Below are 16,457 nucleotides of genomic sequence, written 5' to 3'. Positions count from 1 at the left end.
ATCATAATCCACAATATGAGGTTGTTAGGTACCTACTACATGTCACTCTGCTAGATACTACATATACAAAAAACAAATGTGAAAATAGTCCTTTATCTCAAGGAACTTATATTCCAAGGGGTGGAAATATGTACAGAGTCAGGTCAATACAGAATATATGAAAATATAAAATAAGTTATCTGTCATCTCCCCTTCCAATTTTCTAAGTTTAGTTTTCCCTGAACAGGGAAAGAGAGATATCCTAAATTTGTTTACAAACCCCCCAGATGACAGCTCAGAGTTGTAAAAGGAAAAAGAAAAGATTAATAATATAAACTTATTAAAGAATAAATTCAATTCTTTGTTTTTCAGGTTCCTTCTTTGCAAAATAAAGGAATTCAAGTAGATGATTTTGAAAGTTCTTACCAACGCCAATATTCTATGATTAAAAAAAAATTATTTACATGTATCGGTATTCTACATAATAATAACTCATATTCATATAATGCACTCATTGCAAATCACCTTTAAAATAACAAGAAAATTATGACTTCACTGGTAAAGAGAACTCTGGGTAGTTACCCATTATCCTTATCAAAGCAGATAGACAATATTATTCTTTTATTGTTGTTTAGTCATGTCCACTTTTTATGACCCCATTTGGGGTTTTCTTGGCAGAGATACTGGAGTAGTTTGCCATTTCCTTTTCCAACTCATTATACAGATGAGAAAACTGAGGCAAACAGGGTGAAGTGACTTGCCTAGGGTAACGCAGTTTGTGTGTCTGTGGCCAGATTTAAACTCAGGAACATAAATCTTCCTGACTCTCTGTCCAGTTATCACCTAGCTACCCTAACACTGTCAAATAGAGAACAGGGAAGTTAAATTGCAAACATTACATAAAATTGACACAACAATCCTCTATAAAACAATCCTGTATTCTGCAAGGATTATGATATCCACTTTACAAAGCAGGATACTGAGGCTTGAAAAGTAAGCACATAGGAAGTAGTTAGAAAAGTGCTTAAGTATGATGAATATAGAAATATGTTTAGAAGAATTACATATGTTTAAGCTATATCAGATTGCTTGATATTTTAGGGATCAGGGGAGAAGAGAGGGAGAAAAATTTGTAACACAGGGTTTTGCAAAGGCATGTTGAAAATTATCTTTGCATATATTTGAAAAAATAAAATAATATTTAAAAATTAAAACAACAAAAAAAGAAAGGTAAGCACAAAATTTGAACCCAGGTCATATGACTTGGAAGTAAAGTGTTTTATTTTCTATTATACATATTGCTAATAAGACAAGTTGCTGAACATGTGCTCTTTCAACTTTACTTGAAGGAGAAAGAAATTAGACTACAACAGAATTCCCCCCACCTCCTCACCCCCAGCCTTCAATGTTCCTTACTTCAAACACTCCAATTACCATGAACATGCATCTAAACTCAATCTACTAAAATAGGATACCCCTTTTTTCTCCTACTGAGATCAAAGCCCTGTGTTTTACCTGCCTCGTTATTAATCTGTTCTACCCCAACTGCCAAGTCTCACAGCCTATGAATTTCTGGCAACATATTCATTGTAAAATTCCACTGAAAATTTGTGTGTGTGTTTCATAAGGGAATTTAACCCTTCCTTAGTACTGCAAATATTTTTCTTTCTTCAGCAAGATTTATTCCAGTATCCAATTCCAGATTAAAAAAAAAAAACTAAAGTTATATAACTGGCATGTCAGTAGCTCACCCCCCCCCCCAACAGATGTTGCTCTGTTATATGATTTAGTCAGCTCTTCTTTCACTGATAATAGGCATCAGAAGTAGTTAAAATAATTAAAATTCAAAAGAAGAAGAGGCATGGATTTGGAGGCAATGAGCTTAATTTCAAATCCCACTTCTATACTTAAGCAGACCATTTTGAGCTCTACTTCCTCAACTATAAAATAAGGGAGTTAAAATAGGTATGAAGGAGTAAAAGAATGAACAGTAAACTTGAAGACAAAGGGCCCGGGTTCAAATGCCAACTGACATTTTTACCTTTATGACTGAACAGTTCTGTCTCCATGGACTTAAATTTTCTCTTCTGTAAAATGAAAATGAAATAGCATCGGAGTCCTTTCCCATACTATATCTCTAAAGACTAGGATTTCTAACATTTTTTTTCATATTTCTAAATCTTATGAAAATCTATGACACCATTTTCAACTATAGTGTTTAAGGGAATACTGTACTGAAGAAGCCATTAAGTGTAGTTAGATTTCAAAAAGAAACACCACAAATGAACAGCTTATATGATAACTACATTGTAAAGACAAAACAACTTTAAAAGATTCTCATTGATTTTTTAACAAAAAAGAATTCCAGAAAACCAGTGATGAAACATGTAAACCCTTTCTGTCAGAGGTAGCATACTCAAGTTACACAATGAGAACATACATTTTTATGTCCCAGCCAATGGGGAAATCTGTTTTGATTGACTATGTTTACTACAAAAGTCATGCATTTCTTTTTTCTTCAATGAAGATGGGAAGTCTTGAGACAGAAAGGACCAAGAGATAGAGTAATTTAAAAAAAAAGAAAAAGTTCATTAAAATGTTTTTGAAATGCATAAAAATGAACAGAAAGAATCACAGGCAAGCAGGACAGCTTTGAAAATAACAATGTATTTATTGTATACTTACTTTAAAAAAAAAAGCAAGCTGTAAATAACAGATTCACAATTATATATATAATCATATTATTCGATTGGGAATATTGATTTTCCTTTTAGTTCATATTTATTAAACACAGAATTTTTAAATGGAAAAAATTTAAAAATGCATAAAGGTAGAAAAGTTTAGGGTATGCTGAAGAAATAGTCTAGAGTCCAGTCTAGTTGAAATATATGACATAGGTAGGTGAACTTTGGGAGACCAAGTATTTATTGAATACTTAATGTGTCAGACACTGTGAGAGGCAATGAGAATACAAGCTCAAGGAAGGAATCAATCCCTACTTTTAATGTAGGAATTATATTCTAATAAGGAAAATAAGTACACATATACACATGCACACAATGTATTCATATATACACAAATATGCATATTTATGTATGTATATTATAAATACAAAAGGAACAAATACAAATTTGCAAAATAGATGCCAGACAATTTGGGATGGAAAGCACTAGCAGCTGAGAAGATAAAAAAAAGTTACTAGCAGAGGATAATGTACAAGTTATATCTTAAAGGAAGGGATTCTAAAAGTCAGTCTTATGAAAAGGGGTATTCCAGGCATGGAGGGGAGGGGGCAGTAGGCAGCCAGTGAAAGTCAGAGAGATGGAAGTTCTAGAAATATACTAAAACCTGGCCAGATTGTAGAAGGTCTAGAATACTATATGCATAAAGAAATTCATATTTTATTTGACAAGAAATGGAAATGACTGAAGATTTTTACATAGGAGGAGAGTAACATTAATGAAATAGTGCTTTATGAAGATGAATCCAACATTGGGGGAATTAGAAGGGAAAAAGACAAATTAAAAGGCTTTCAGAATTGCACTTGGTCATCATTCCTCAACAAATATTCACAAAGTACCTCCTTGATGTCCTAAGGGGTAATTAATATTTTTATTATGTGCTAGACATTGTACTAAGCACTTTACAATGATCTCCTTTGATTCTTCCAGCAATAGTAAGAAGTAGGTGCTATTATGACCCTTATTTTACAATTGAGAAAACAAAGAGGAAATTAGTTGTATGCCCAGTCATACAACTAATAAGTGTCTGAAGCTAGATTTGAATTCAAGTCTTCCACTCCAAGCCCAGCACTCTATCCACTGTTAACATCCAGTTGCCTAATATTTACAAGATAGAACTAGAAGCCTATAATCTGCTTGGTAGCAAAGCTATAACATGTTAGAGTTAATAGATTTTAGTCTGTCCCGTTTATCCTTCTACTGCCATCACCCAAAGATAATAGGCTAAATTACTTTATTTTCATATGATCCAAGTGTCCATCAGTTTTCATAGGATTAAAAAAAAAAAAAAATCTGGCTGTGGAAACTATGCTTGTTTAATGATCTTATTATTTTGTCTCAACTATATCCATTTGGCAAGGTTCCAAGTTATACCTAATTATTGCATAAAATTAATGAAAAGCAAATGGGAAAGCCTAAAAAATCTAATCAGCTTGTGTATGAATGAGAGTTTTAATCTTAATATCCAACAATCACCTATTAGTGCTATCACTGAGTCAAAGGCAAAGTAATTTTTGGTACATAATTCTAAATTACTTTCCAGAATAGCTGCATCAATTTATAATTCAATGAACAGGGCATCAATCTGCTTGTTTTTCCAACCCTTCCAACACTTGTCATAGTCCAGTTGTGTCAACTTTTCCAATCCAATGAGTATGGGATAAAACCTCAAGATTGCTTTAATTCTCATTTTCCTAATTATTAGTGTTTTGGAGTATTGTTCAAAAATATGGATTAGATTTCTTCCCTTGGAAGCAAAAAGGTAGTCTTAAGTACACCTATGACCAGTGTCTATGTTGGGGGCAGAGAGGATAAGGGAAATAAATTTACCTAAACCCCAGCATACACTAAGGGAGAGTAAGCCACATGACTTTTAGGTGATGTTGAACACCAGCAGTAAAGTTCAAGATCTCTGAAAACAAAGAACTGTTTAACATTAGTATACTATTTCATCCCCTTTTTGAGTTGCCTAGTAGTAATTTAATGCAAAACCATTTAAATCACCTGAGAAGTTGGTGTATGCTATCTATTGTCAAAAAGGAGGGAAAAAAAAGTAAAGTGGAGACCTGGAATATGAAAGAAGGAAAACCTGGTGGTCTTCCTCCCTCCCAGCCTCCCCCCCCCCCAGAAGTTCTGAGATAAAAATAGAGTGGGAGAAAATGTGTTATTGCTAGAAAATTGAAAGGGGAACCAGGAAGTGGAACACAGTAGCAGGGTTTCAAAGGAAAAAGTCCCTTGTGTCCTATGGTACCACAAATGAATATACCTATTCACCTACTGCCAAGCCATGCAGGTACTAGGAGAGAGAAAGACCATGAAACATAAACAGAGTTTTTATTCACATTCAAATCCATAACAAATAGCAGCAGCCATTTCTTCTGATAGTCTGGAAAATGGCACACATAAAGGTCTGCACAAGAAAATACTGCTATATAGATAAAAAGAGAAAAAAAAAATCAAAAGAAATATGTTTCAGAATTAGTCTTGAAATCCATTTTTAAAAGCCACTTAAGAGGACATAAACACAAATAGTATCATTAAGCCAATAACTAGCTTTTACAGAGAAATATGGAGGTCAATACCTAAGAATACCTTCCTTATCGGACATGAAAAATGTTACACTAGGTACATGCAATCTAAGAGGTCAGGAAGGAATAAAAAATAAAAAGGTATTTTTTTTTTTGCAAATTTGCAAAAGGGCAAAGGAAAGTAAATATCACATTTACAAAAAAGCCACCAAGAAGAGGAAAGAAGGTCAAAGTTCAATTTCTTTATCTAACTCTTCCAAAATATCCTAACAGAATCAGAGTATTTAAGAGAAGAAGAGGAATTCAGAGGCTATCTTCAATTCATGCCTGAAAAAGAATATCCTCTATAATGCTATATAACATATATATAACCTTCACTTGAAACTTCTCTATGGCACAGGATCACAAAATTCCTATTTCACTAAATGGAACATTATCTCTTAAGTATGAGTCAGACATCAATAAGACACTGACCATTCCAAATGCCTAAGACCGAATTTCTCATGAAAAGTTTTGCTCAACATTTACACTCTTTCTGCTATTGTTTGCTTGCATTTTTATTTTTCTTCCCAGATTATTATTTACCTTCTTTCTAAATCCAATTTTTCTTGTGCAGCAAGATAACTGTATGGATATGTATACATATATTGTATTTAACATATATTTTAACATATTTAACATGTATGGGACTACCTGCCATGTAGGGGAGGAGGTAGAGGGAAGGAGGGGAAATGTTGGAACAGAAATTTTTGAAAGGGTCAATGTTGAAAAATTACCCATGCATATGTTTTGTCAATAAAAAGCTATAATAACAAAAAAAAGAAAAATTTTCCTCAAACTTAACAATTTTCAACCAAAAAACTACTACCAGCCAGTCCCAACAGTACACACTTAAAAACTATCCCAACTATCCAGATGTTCTTCAGGAGATGGCTCAATTCTACCTTCTATTTTACAAAGATTTTCCTAATCACCTGAAAAATGCCTCTAGGATTCTGTTAGTACCATTTAGAACAAATCACATAATGCCTAATATGTGCTAATTTGTTTATTTATCTGGTCCCTTCTCTCCTACTTTCACAGAAGGCATCATGAGGTAGTATATTTAATGCTTGGACATAAGAATTCAAGGTCTGAAGTCTGTCAGTTACCATCAACTTGTTTTAGCCCATTTAAGAGAGTGTATGGGGTGTTCAGTGAATATTAGTACTTCCGGTGGGAGGGCTTTTTAATGCTGTTCATCTACCTCTGGTAATCATCTTTCCCTCATCTTTTACCTGTGACTCCAAGAAATTGCAGCATGTTCAACAACCACACCCTGGTAAAAGCATCTCAGCACATAAGCTAAACCAGATACTCAATGCATATAGAATGAATGAGTCACAGAACACCATGAAGGACATGGAAAAAGAGCAGAAAAAAAGAATACCTAGTGAACTATAACCCCATCTAGTAAGATAAGACCACCCTATAATACTAAAGCTTTTGAAGTCTTTCTTTTCTTGCTAAGTCTTGCCTCCATTTAACCTGACCCTTTTCCCTCTCTTCTATTCTGTTTTCAAAATAGTTGGTCAGGACCTAATAGTTATTATTGCTAAAAATTAGATAAGGGCAAGTGATATGGATGTTGTGAAGGTACTTTTCGCATATATAACATTTGACTTCAGAAGATGGTTTGAAAAACAAAACTCTTAGGAAAAGAATCCAGGAGGAAAAAACCAAAATGCATTAAACTAGAGCTTCTAACAACACAAGGTCAGTCAGCCAATCAATAAGCATTTAATAAGTTCCTACCACATTCCAAGCACCTTGTATGTGCTGATACAAAAACGGACAAAAAACATGTCTGCTTTAAAGGAGTTTACAATCTAATGGGAGAGACAACAACCAACCAACTAGGTACAAACAACGTGTTACGTGTTATATACACATATACACATACACACATATACACACATACCTTCATATAGATACACACACACAAACACATAGCAAATAGGAAATAATTTAAAATGAAAAGGCACTAAAATTGAAGAGTTGTGAAAGATTTCCTGTAGAAGATGTGATATTAGTTGAGAATTGAGGGAAGTCTGGGGAAACAATAGGCAAAAATGAGGAAAAGGGGCATTCCCAGCATGAAGACAGTCATAATATGGAGCGCTGAGAGACAAAGTACCTTTTGTGAGGAAAAGGAGGAAGGTCGGTGTCAACAGATTACAAAGTATGTAAAGGGTGTAAGATGTGAGAAGACTAGATAGGTGAGAGAGAGGGCAGGTTATAAAATGCTTTGAATGTATTTGATCCTGGTGATGACAAGAAGCCCTTGAAGTTAAATGAGAAATTGGGAGATGTGGTCAGACCTGAACAAAGATCACAAAAGACTGCTACTATAAATCTGCTATTATCCTTTCTTTTAAATTTCTTAAGAAAGAACAACCATCTTTGACATTTTCACATTGTATCTTTGACACACTCCACATTACACACATCTAAAAATATACAAAGGATAGGGATACAAAGGATAAAGGATACAAAGACAGAGAGATGGATTTAAAGTCAAGAGGAGTCAATACTCAATAAACATTTATTTAACAATTATGGAAGCTGAAAAGTTGGGAGACCAAAGGGAGCATCTACCATAGATGGTAGAGAAGGCAAAGATGTCCCAGAGCTGTGCAATTCAGATAAGAAATGGGGAGAATCATGTCATTGCTAACTAGAACTATAAGAAAGTTGCTTAGCCTTTCTAAATTTCAACCTCCTTTCCTATAAAATATAACCTAGGATTGCTATAAGCTAAGTACATTGCAAACTCTAAAGCACTGCTGAAAATGAGCTACAATCATTGTTTTAAATTAAAGTGAATTGTTTTTAACAACTTTGCTTTAGGAAATTCATGATATACTTTGAGATACTTAGAAATATATTTACTTATATATTTGGAACAGGAAATAAAAAAAATCATTGTTCTAAGGACACAGTTCTTTTTGTTTTTTTTTTTTTAAATAGCCTTTTATTTACAGGTTATATGTATGGGTAACTTTACAGCATTAACAATTGCCAAACCTCTTGTTCCAATTTTTCACCTCTTACCCCCCCAACCCCCTCCCCCAGATGGCAGGATGAGCAGTAGATGTTAAATATATTAAAATATAAATTAGATACACAATAAGTATACATGAACAAACTGCTATTTTGCTGTACAAAAAGAATCAGACTCTGAAATATTGTACAATTAGCTTGTGAAGGAAATCAAAAATGCAGGTGGGCAAAAATATAGGGATTGGGAATTCAATGTAATGGTTTTTAGTCATCTCTCAGAGTTCTTTCTCTGGGCGTAGCTGGTTCAGTTCATTACTGCTCCATTGGAAATGATTTGTTTATCTCATTGCCGAGGATGGCCAGGTCCATCAGAACTGGTCATCATATGGTATTGTTGTTGAAGTATATAATGATCTCCTGGTCCTGCTCATTTCACTCAGCATCAGTTCAGAACACAGTTCTTAAAGTGAGGATCAGGGATGTCTCAGGGTCCCAATTACACTCAAAAAACTCCCTGAAGTCAAAACAATTTTCAAAATGACACAGATATTTCAATTTTCAGAATGGGAAATATTAATTAACATAACACTCATTTTTAAAAAAAAAGAGGTCCTCCATAATTTTTAAGAATATAAATAAGTTCTGAGGCCAAAAAATTTGACAGCTGCTATTCTAAGGAAAATAAAAGAATGAATCAGCTTTCACAGAGACAAAGATAGAAAAGAAGATATGTGTTGTTCAAACCAGAGTAAAAACACTGGCTAATTTCAAAATTATTTCTTCCTTTGTATTTTATTTCCACATTCAATAAACTTTATTTTTATATATAAATATATATAATACAACTAAATAGTATTGTAAGTCTTCACATTAATTTCATGCCAAAGCAACATTGTTTTATTTCTTCTCTGCTACACAAATTAATGTTAAAAGTTAAAAACACTTAGTTGTTCTGGCAACTGGTTGATGCTGACATGGTCCCCTTCCTTTCTTCTTGGAGCATTGTTCTGGAATCAGGAATCTCAGTCCAAAGTTCCCAATCTTCTACTTATTTCCTATTTCATCTCCAATAAGTCTCCTCACCCACATGGATCTTATGCTACTCTTAAATGGGAAAGTTGGACCAGATGATCATGTAACCTTCTCTAGGTCCATCCAGCTCTAAAGCTTTTGATCCAATATTTAGTTTTTGCTAGTTATTCATTAGCACAGAACTTTAAGCCAGATTGTTTTCATCTAGCCCCACTTTACCAAAAAAAATTTAATGCAGCATAAATTCCAGAACTCATAGATGTTTTCCTTTCTTCCTGGTTTATCTTCATTGGGTCGCACCAAATAAAAATGAGCAATTGAGGAAAGAAGCTACAGAGGAAAGAGACATTAGAAAAGGACAGCCAAGGCTCTCAATACCAGGAGAAATAAATACTTTTTGCTTCTGATAGAAGGGGGAAGGAAAAAGGAGTAAGCATTTATATAGAACCTACCATGAGCTAGACACTGTGTTAAGGACTTTTAAACAGATTTTTATCCTCAGAGCTTCTTATACAAGAGGAAAAGAGACAATCATCTACTTTGAAAATAACATGAATTTATTAACTAATTTTTAAAACAAGATGTACTTAATAGAATCATGACTTCATCTATAGAATTTTTTAGGGAAGCAGTATTTGTAAAATTTTAAAATTTTTAAACTTTAATTAAAATCAGGAATACTGATCTGTTCCCAGTTTAATCTTCACCCTTTGTACTGGGACTTCTTCAGTAGATAAGGATAGTATTAACGTCATGTTCTAATTGTTTATCCTAGTACCATACTCTCTGTGATACTAAGATGTTCAACAAATCTTTTTTAAATTATAAAGAATAAACAATCAAGAAAAATACCTTCCACCAAAACTGATCTGAAATGAACCTTTAGATCCTTATTCAACAGAAATTAATAAAGTAAGCTTACCATCGCAATCTCAAAAAGGGGAGGGGAGGAGAGGGCATCTAGTGGGTCCCTGAGCTAAATGCCAGACACATAATGCCGGACCTAGTCACTATCTACACCCACTCAAAAAACAAAGGATGTGGGTGGTGTTTTTACACCACCTGTCAAAATGCTAATCCTTTGTTTACTCAGTGAATTGTAAATTTTCAACATAAAACTATATTCATAAGGTATGTCTTTCTTTGGCAGAAGGTCAATTCTAAGGTTCAGGCTTCCAACTGTAGCTGCCAAATCTGATGTTCACAAATTACACCCATAAATAGGATAGTAATACAATCTATTAAACACATACCGAGACACAAAACCTTGGACTGCTCTATTACTACTATACCAGGAACTTACAAGCTAAGTTAGCTCAGGTATGCTTAACTCATCTGCTTACCTCATGAAAATTAAAATGCTGAGGGAAGATAGCAATGTCACTACCACAGTAAATTTCCTAACACTGATTCAGCTTCCTTTTCAAAATAATTTTATTTGCACAGAAGATAACTTGAACTTTCTAACTAGAAGGAGGTAAGTTTAAAAAATAAGAGATTTATAACTGTCAAGGGGGTAATCTATATTCATTCTCTGTGTCTCATTATCCCTAAAGACATTCCTTGCTCAAGAGCAAAGGCTTTATAAAGAAGAGAGACCATCAAATGAAAGAAATTATTCTAAAGAACTATATACAAAAAAGTCCAAATGTTTCTATGATATCCTGAAGCAAAACTAGGGGGGGAAAAAGGTTTTCAGCATCTATTTCTATTTTTTTTTTTTGCCTTAGCAATACACCCCAAAACAGAGAACTGTAAACAGGCAAGCCCTTAAGTAAAGAGGGTGAGGGGGAAAAGAAATAGAAAATGTTACTGATTACTACTGTCTCTAGACCTGAATACAGGCTGTGAGATGATCTACACAGGTAAAGCACATCTCAGGAAAAGATACTGAGTTTCCCCAAGGTACATGTGGAAGCTTTCAAGAATGATTTTGGAAGGTCCATACTTCACACAGAAACAAATAATCACATTTGTGTGCCTCTGTCTCTGTCTCTGTGTGTCTGTGTCTGTCTGTCTGTCTCTCTCTCTCTCTCACAGACACACATACATACACAGAGAGCCCAAAACCATCTCTAAGTAGCTTTCACAAGCACAAACTCAAAGTATAAAAATGACCCAATCATCAAACAGCCTCCAGAATTTTCTGAATAGCTGCTCACATGTCAAGAATATATAGAAGAGAAAGCTGGTTTGTTTGAATTCAAAGATGTTAGGAGTAAAGTCCCTCATCTAGTTAAAATGCAAAAAAAGACACTAAGGGTTCTCACTTTCAGAAGCATGAGGAATGTCACAGCCTGAGGAATCTATGGGTGGGGTAATAGGCCACTGAGGTTTTGCATTCCTCATTCACAGGTCTCTTTTTTAGACTGTGAGCATAAAGGTAGAATGTGGGTGGGGGAAGTTCAGGGTAATAATAGTATCTGTGAACCTGCCTTCCTACTCTAACCAAGTCTTAAAAACAAAATAAATAAATAAATAAATAAAAGTCACAAACAAATCTGGTGATATGGCAATGACCACTAGGCTATGCTGACAGCTGGCTTGGAGAAGGAAAGTATCCATCCAGCTTCCTCTCCAATCGGTTCAGTCATCCACTAGCCACATGTAACTATCCTGAGCCACCACACCCAAAGTCTTACTCTTGTAACATAATGTCTCCTGTAGTTGTCCTTAAAGGACAGGTAGATATATCTCCTGACATAATTGTAATTTTTTCCTTCTGACTAGCTGCACTTATCTCTTCTCACCCTCACTATGTCTACCTTCATTGTGGCCCCACCTAAATTTTCTCTGGGCTTAAAAATTCCTATCTATATCTCTGTCTATTCTCATGGATTCAGACACTCTTTCTTCCATGGTGCCAAGAAGTAAAAGTCATTCATTTAAAATAGTCATTATTTTAGAATATTTTATTTGGGAGGGGTCTTAGAAATCCTCTAAGGTAGGGGTAACAAATTTGTTATCCACAAAATTACCAAGGGCCCCTAGAAACAAATTAAAATTAATTAGGAAATGTTTTATCAAAATAAAGAAAAATTCGATACAACATGAATAATATTAATTTGTGATTTTTTAAATTGATATGCAGCCATCAATAAAACTTTTTAAAATCTAAGTCCAGGACTATTTCAATTACCCCAATACTGGCAATCTCTTACAGGGACTGCTTTAAAGTGAACAACAGATTGATACTTATGATTTACAGTGTATTTCTTAAATAATCATCACATTATTTTAAACTCACATCTCAACCCCTGAATCAACTTAGTCCATTATCCACCCACTCCTCAGCTCCTCACAATTTGGCTTGTATTCTCCATGATCTATAATAGGTTTATTACATTTATACACAATAACTTCCCCACTATTAAATCCAATAGCCTTTTCTTCCATCCTTACTTTACCTGACCCTTCTGGTGTATTTGGCACTACTGAATGAATACTCACTGACACCCTCTTCTCCCTTTTCTCTTGGTAGTGAGTGACACTGCACTCAAAATGTCTCTTTCCCTACCTTTCCAACCTTCTCTGCTTCTATTGCTGACTAAACATCTTCCCATCCCTGAAGCTTTATTATCCCCAAGGTTCAGTTCTTTACACTCATCTCTCTCCATGAAGAGATCTTTTTTTTTTTTTTTTTTTTTTTTGAGTAATGTATCCTTTGGCAGTCTGTTGAAACCTTTGGATTCCTGTCTCAGAAAAATCTTTTTAGTTGAATAAAACAAAATACACAAGATTAAAAAGGAAGACAATGATATTGAAATGGTTGTCACTTTTTTTTTTAAGTTCATAGAATTGCAAAAATTGTCCATCAATTGGCAAATGGTTGAACAAGTTGTCACTTCTAGTTAAGAAGACTTGATCTATAAACTCATCCACATTTAAGGCTTCAATTATCACTCTCAAATCTCTCCCCTCAAGTCCAGACATATCTCCAACTTCCTGGAAGATATTTCTAATTGGACTTCCTACAAAGACATAAAGCTAACACATTCAAAACTAAACCATTGTTCCTCAAAAAAAAAAAAAAACCTGCCCCTCTTCCCAACTTCTCTATTTTTACTGATAGTACTGAACGAGATGAGGTGAGATCTTTCAAGACATTTGTGAAAATCAAGTAAGGCTTCATCTATTTCAAAGTTTGAGTAGGCCTGAAGGACTTTAAGCATTAAGTCAAGGGCATACTTAAGTCCCCTCCCTGCTATCCTCCTAAGGGCATACTTAACTCTCCTTCTTGTTATCCTCCTATGACATCAGCGTCTTTCTATTTTGGTCAAATACTTATTGGTCAAGTTCAATTTCTTGCGTAGTTCTCGCTTTTAGAATGTAAGATCCTCAGCCAATAAAGATGAGGGTCAGTGGTGGGAGGGGGTATTTGTGATAGGAATTAAAAGTGTTGACCCTGCCCCCTACGGTGCTTCCTCCCTTCGATTGTCTGCTTGAAGGGTGGGACGCCCGATTCTTGCAAGAACATATAATAAACTTTGCTTTGCTTCTAGAGATCTCTCCAGCTTTTTTTATTAAATGGTGTTTGAACCACACAGTACCAAAATCACTAGAAAGCAATCCTAGCACTGATCATATAAAGAATCATCTAACTTCATCTTTTCCTCCCATCTCCCCCCCCCCCCCCCCCCCCCCCCCCCCCTTCCAATCTCATCAGTCCAAAAGTTCACCCCTGGCATTTTCTCTCAAATCTATTCCTTACACACTATAATAACCCCCAATAGGCCTTTATACCTCATCTGAACTAAAATGATCACTCAACTGGTCTTTCTGTCTCCAATTTGATTTTCTCCAAAATCTCCTTCAGACCACTACCAAATCAATCTTCTACATACTACTAATATATACATGCTGACTTTCAAAATTGGCTCTAATTACCTAGTTAATCAAGTATGAACTCCAGCTCTTGGTATTTAAGGCCCTTCACATCCAGATGCAATCTACACAGCCAACCTTCCATCCCTACTTGCACACCTCTCCATTCTTACTCTCCCCTTTTCCAACTCCAAACCTTTTCTCCCATCTCCTACTATCTCAAATGCTTCCTCTCCCCTATGTTTCATGGAACGTTGCCCTCCTCCTCTCTTTTGTGCTTGTTACACTGGCCCTTATAGCTTTGATAACAAACTCAAAAGAAATCTATCTCTAGGGTCTGCACATTAACTTATTGTTCAATCATTTCAGTTATGCCTGACTCTTTGTGACCCCATTTGGGGTTTTCTTAGGGGAAAAAAACTGGAATAGTTTGTCATTTCCTTTTCCAGTTGTTTTCTGCTTTTTTTTTGCTTTTTTAGTAGGAAAGATTACCCAGTCAGACTTGTGTACATAATTGAGAAAATCACAAGTTAGCATTATCTGTTACATTGTATTTTAAAATTTATTTTTATTCATTTATTTATTGACTTTGTCAAATATTTGCCACTTCAATTTAAACCGGTTCCATAGTATTATGACTCATTCCATGTTTGATACCTGTGCCTTAGAATATAGTTATTAAAGTACATATTCCCCTCTAACTATCCCTCTCCATAATAAATTCAGATGATAAAATTGATAAGCAGATGATAAATTCCTTGAAAGCAAACTATATATATATATATATATGTATATATATCCAACTACCACTGAATATCATATCCCATCTTCACATAGTGGTCAATGACTTGCTCAGAATCACACAAATGGTAGGTCTCTGAGGTGGAATATGAATCCAAGTTTTCTTTTTTTTTTTTTTTTTATTTAATAGCCTTTTATTTACAGGATATATACATGGGTAACTTTACAGCATTAACAATTGCCAAACCTCTTGTTCCAATTTTTCACCTCTTACCCCCCCCCCACCCCCTCCCCTAGATGGCAGGATGACCAGTAGATGTTAAATATATTAAAATATAAATTAGATACACAATAAGTATACCTGACCAAAACGTTATTTTGCTGTAGAAAAAGAATCAGACTCTGAAATATTGTACAATTAGCTTGTGAAGGAAATCAAAAATGCAGGTGTGCATAAATATAGGGATTGGGAATTCAATGTAATGGTTTTTAGTCATCTCCCAGAGTTCTTTTTCTGGGCATAGCTGGTTCAGTTCATTACTGCTCCTTTGGAAATGATTTGGTTGATCTTGTTGCTGAGGAGGGCCTGATCCATCAGAACTGGTCATCATATAGTATTGTTGTTGAAGTATATAATGATCTCCTGGTCCTGCTCATTTCACTCAGCATCAGTTCATGTAAGTCTCTCCAGGCCTTTCTGAAATCATCCTGTTGGTCATTTCTTACAGAACAGTAATATTCCATAATTTTCATATACCACAATTTATTCAACCATTCTCCAACTGATGGACATCCATTCAGTTTCCAGTTTTTAGCCACTACAAAAAGGGCTGCCACAAACATTCGTGCACATACAGGTCCCTTTCCCTTCTTTATAATCTCTTTGGGATATAATCCCAGTAGTAACACTGCTGGATCAAAGGGTATGCACAGTTTGATAACTTTTTGAGCATAGTTCCAAACTACTCTCCAAAATGGTTGGAATCCAAGTTTTCTTATATCAAAGTTCAGTGGCCTATTCTCTACAATATGTAGCCTTTTCCTGTAAGTATTTATTCAAATTAATAATCTTAAATTTACATTCCATAGGGGAAGGGAGAGAAGTCTGAATATGAAAAGCAAATACAAGGACAAAGAAAAGCATTAAGAAATAATCAAGCCTTGAAGGATGATTAAAAATACCGAGAAGGGAATAATGAAAAAGAGTGCCTTCCCAGAATAGAGAGATCACAACTTGTCCAAAGGCACAAGGGAAAGCAGAAGGGAAACCAAATGCCAAGTCTAATAAACAGCTGACGGGCCAGTTTGTCTGAACAGTATAGTCTATGAAGGAAGTAGTGAGAAATAAACCTAGAAAGGTGAGTGTAAGATTACTGAGGGCTTTAGTAATCTAAACTCAAGATTCTATATTTTATCCTAAAGTAAGGGTTGCTGTTGTTGTTGTTGCTGCTGTTTTTAGTAGGAAAGTAGGAAAAGTACCCAGTCAGACTTGTACTTTTGGAAGACTTATTCTTGTGAGGAGGAGGAAGAAGAGGACAGATATTTAAGAAAAGAGGCTGTAGAGCACAGG

At 34.9% G+C, this 16,457-nt stretch overlaps 1 protein-coding gene across 3 annotated transcripts in view; it reads right to left on the bottom strand.

Moving 5' to 3' along the window:
* STXBP6 (syntaxin binding protein 6) overlaps window positions 1-16,457 on the bottom strand; it is a 331,516-nt gene that overhangs the window by 290,545 nt on the left and 24,514 nt on the right. The window lies entirely within an intron of this gene.

Source organism: Sarcophilus harrisii, chromosome 2, assembly GCF_902635505.1.
Source record: "Sarcophilus harrisii chromosome 2, mSarHar1.11, whole genome shotgun sequence".
Taxonomy (NCBI): domain Eukaryota; kingdom Metazoa; phylum Chordata; class Mammalia; order Dasyuromorphia; family Dasyuridae; genus Sarcophilus; species Sarcophilus harrisii.
Note: the sequence above shows the minus strand (reverse complement) of the source record. Positions and strands in the feature narration are given on the sequence as shown.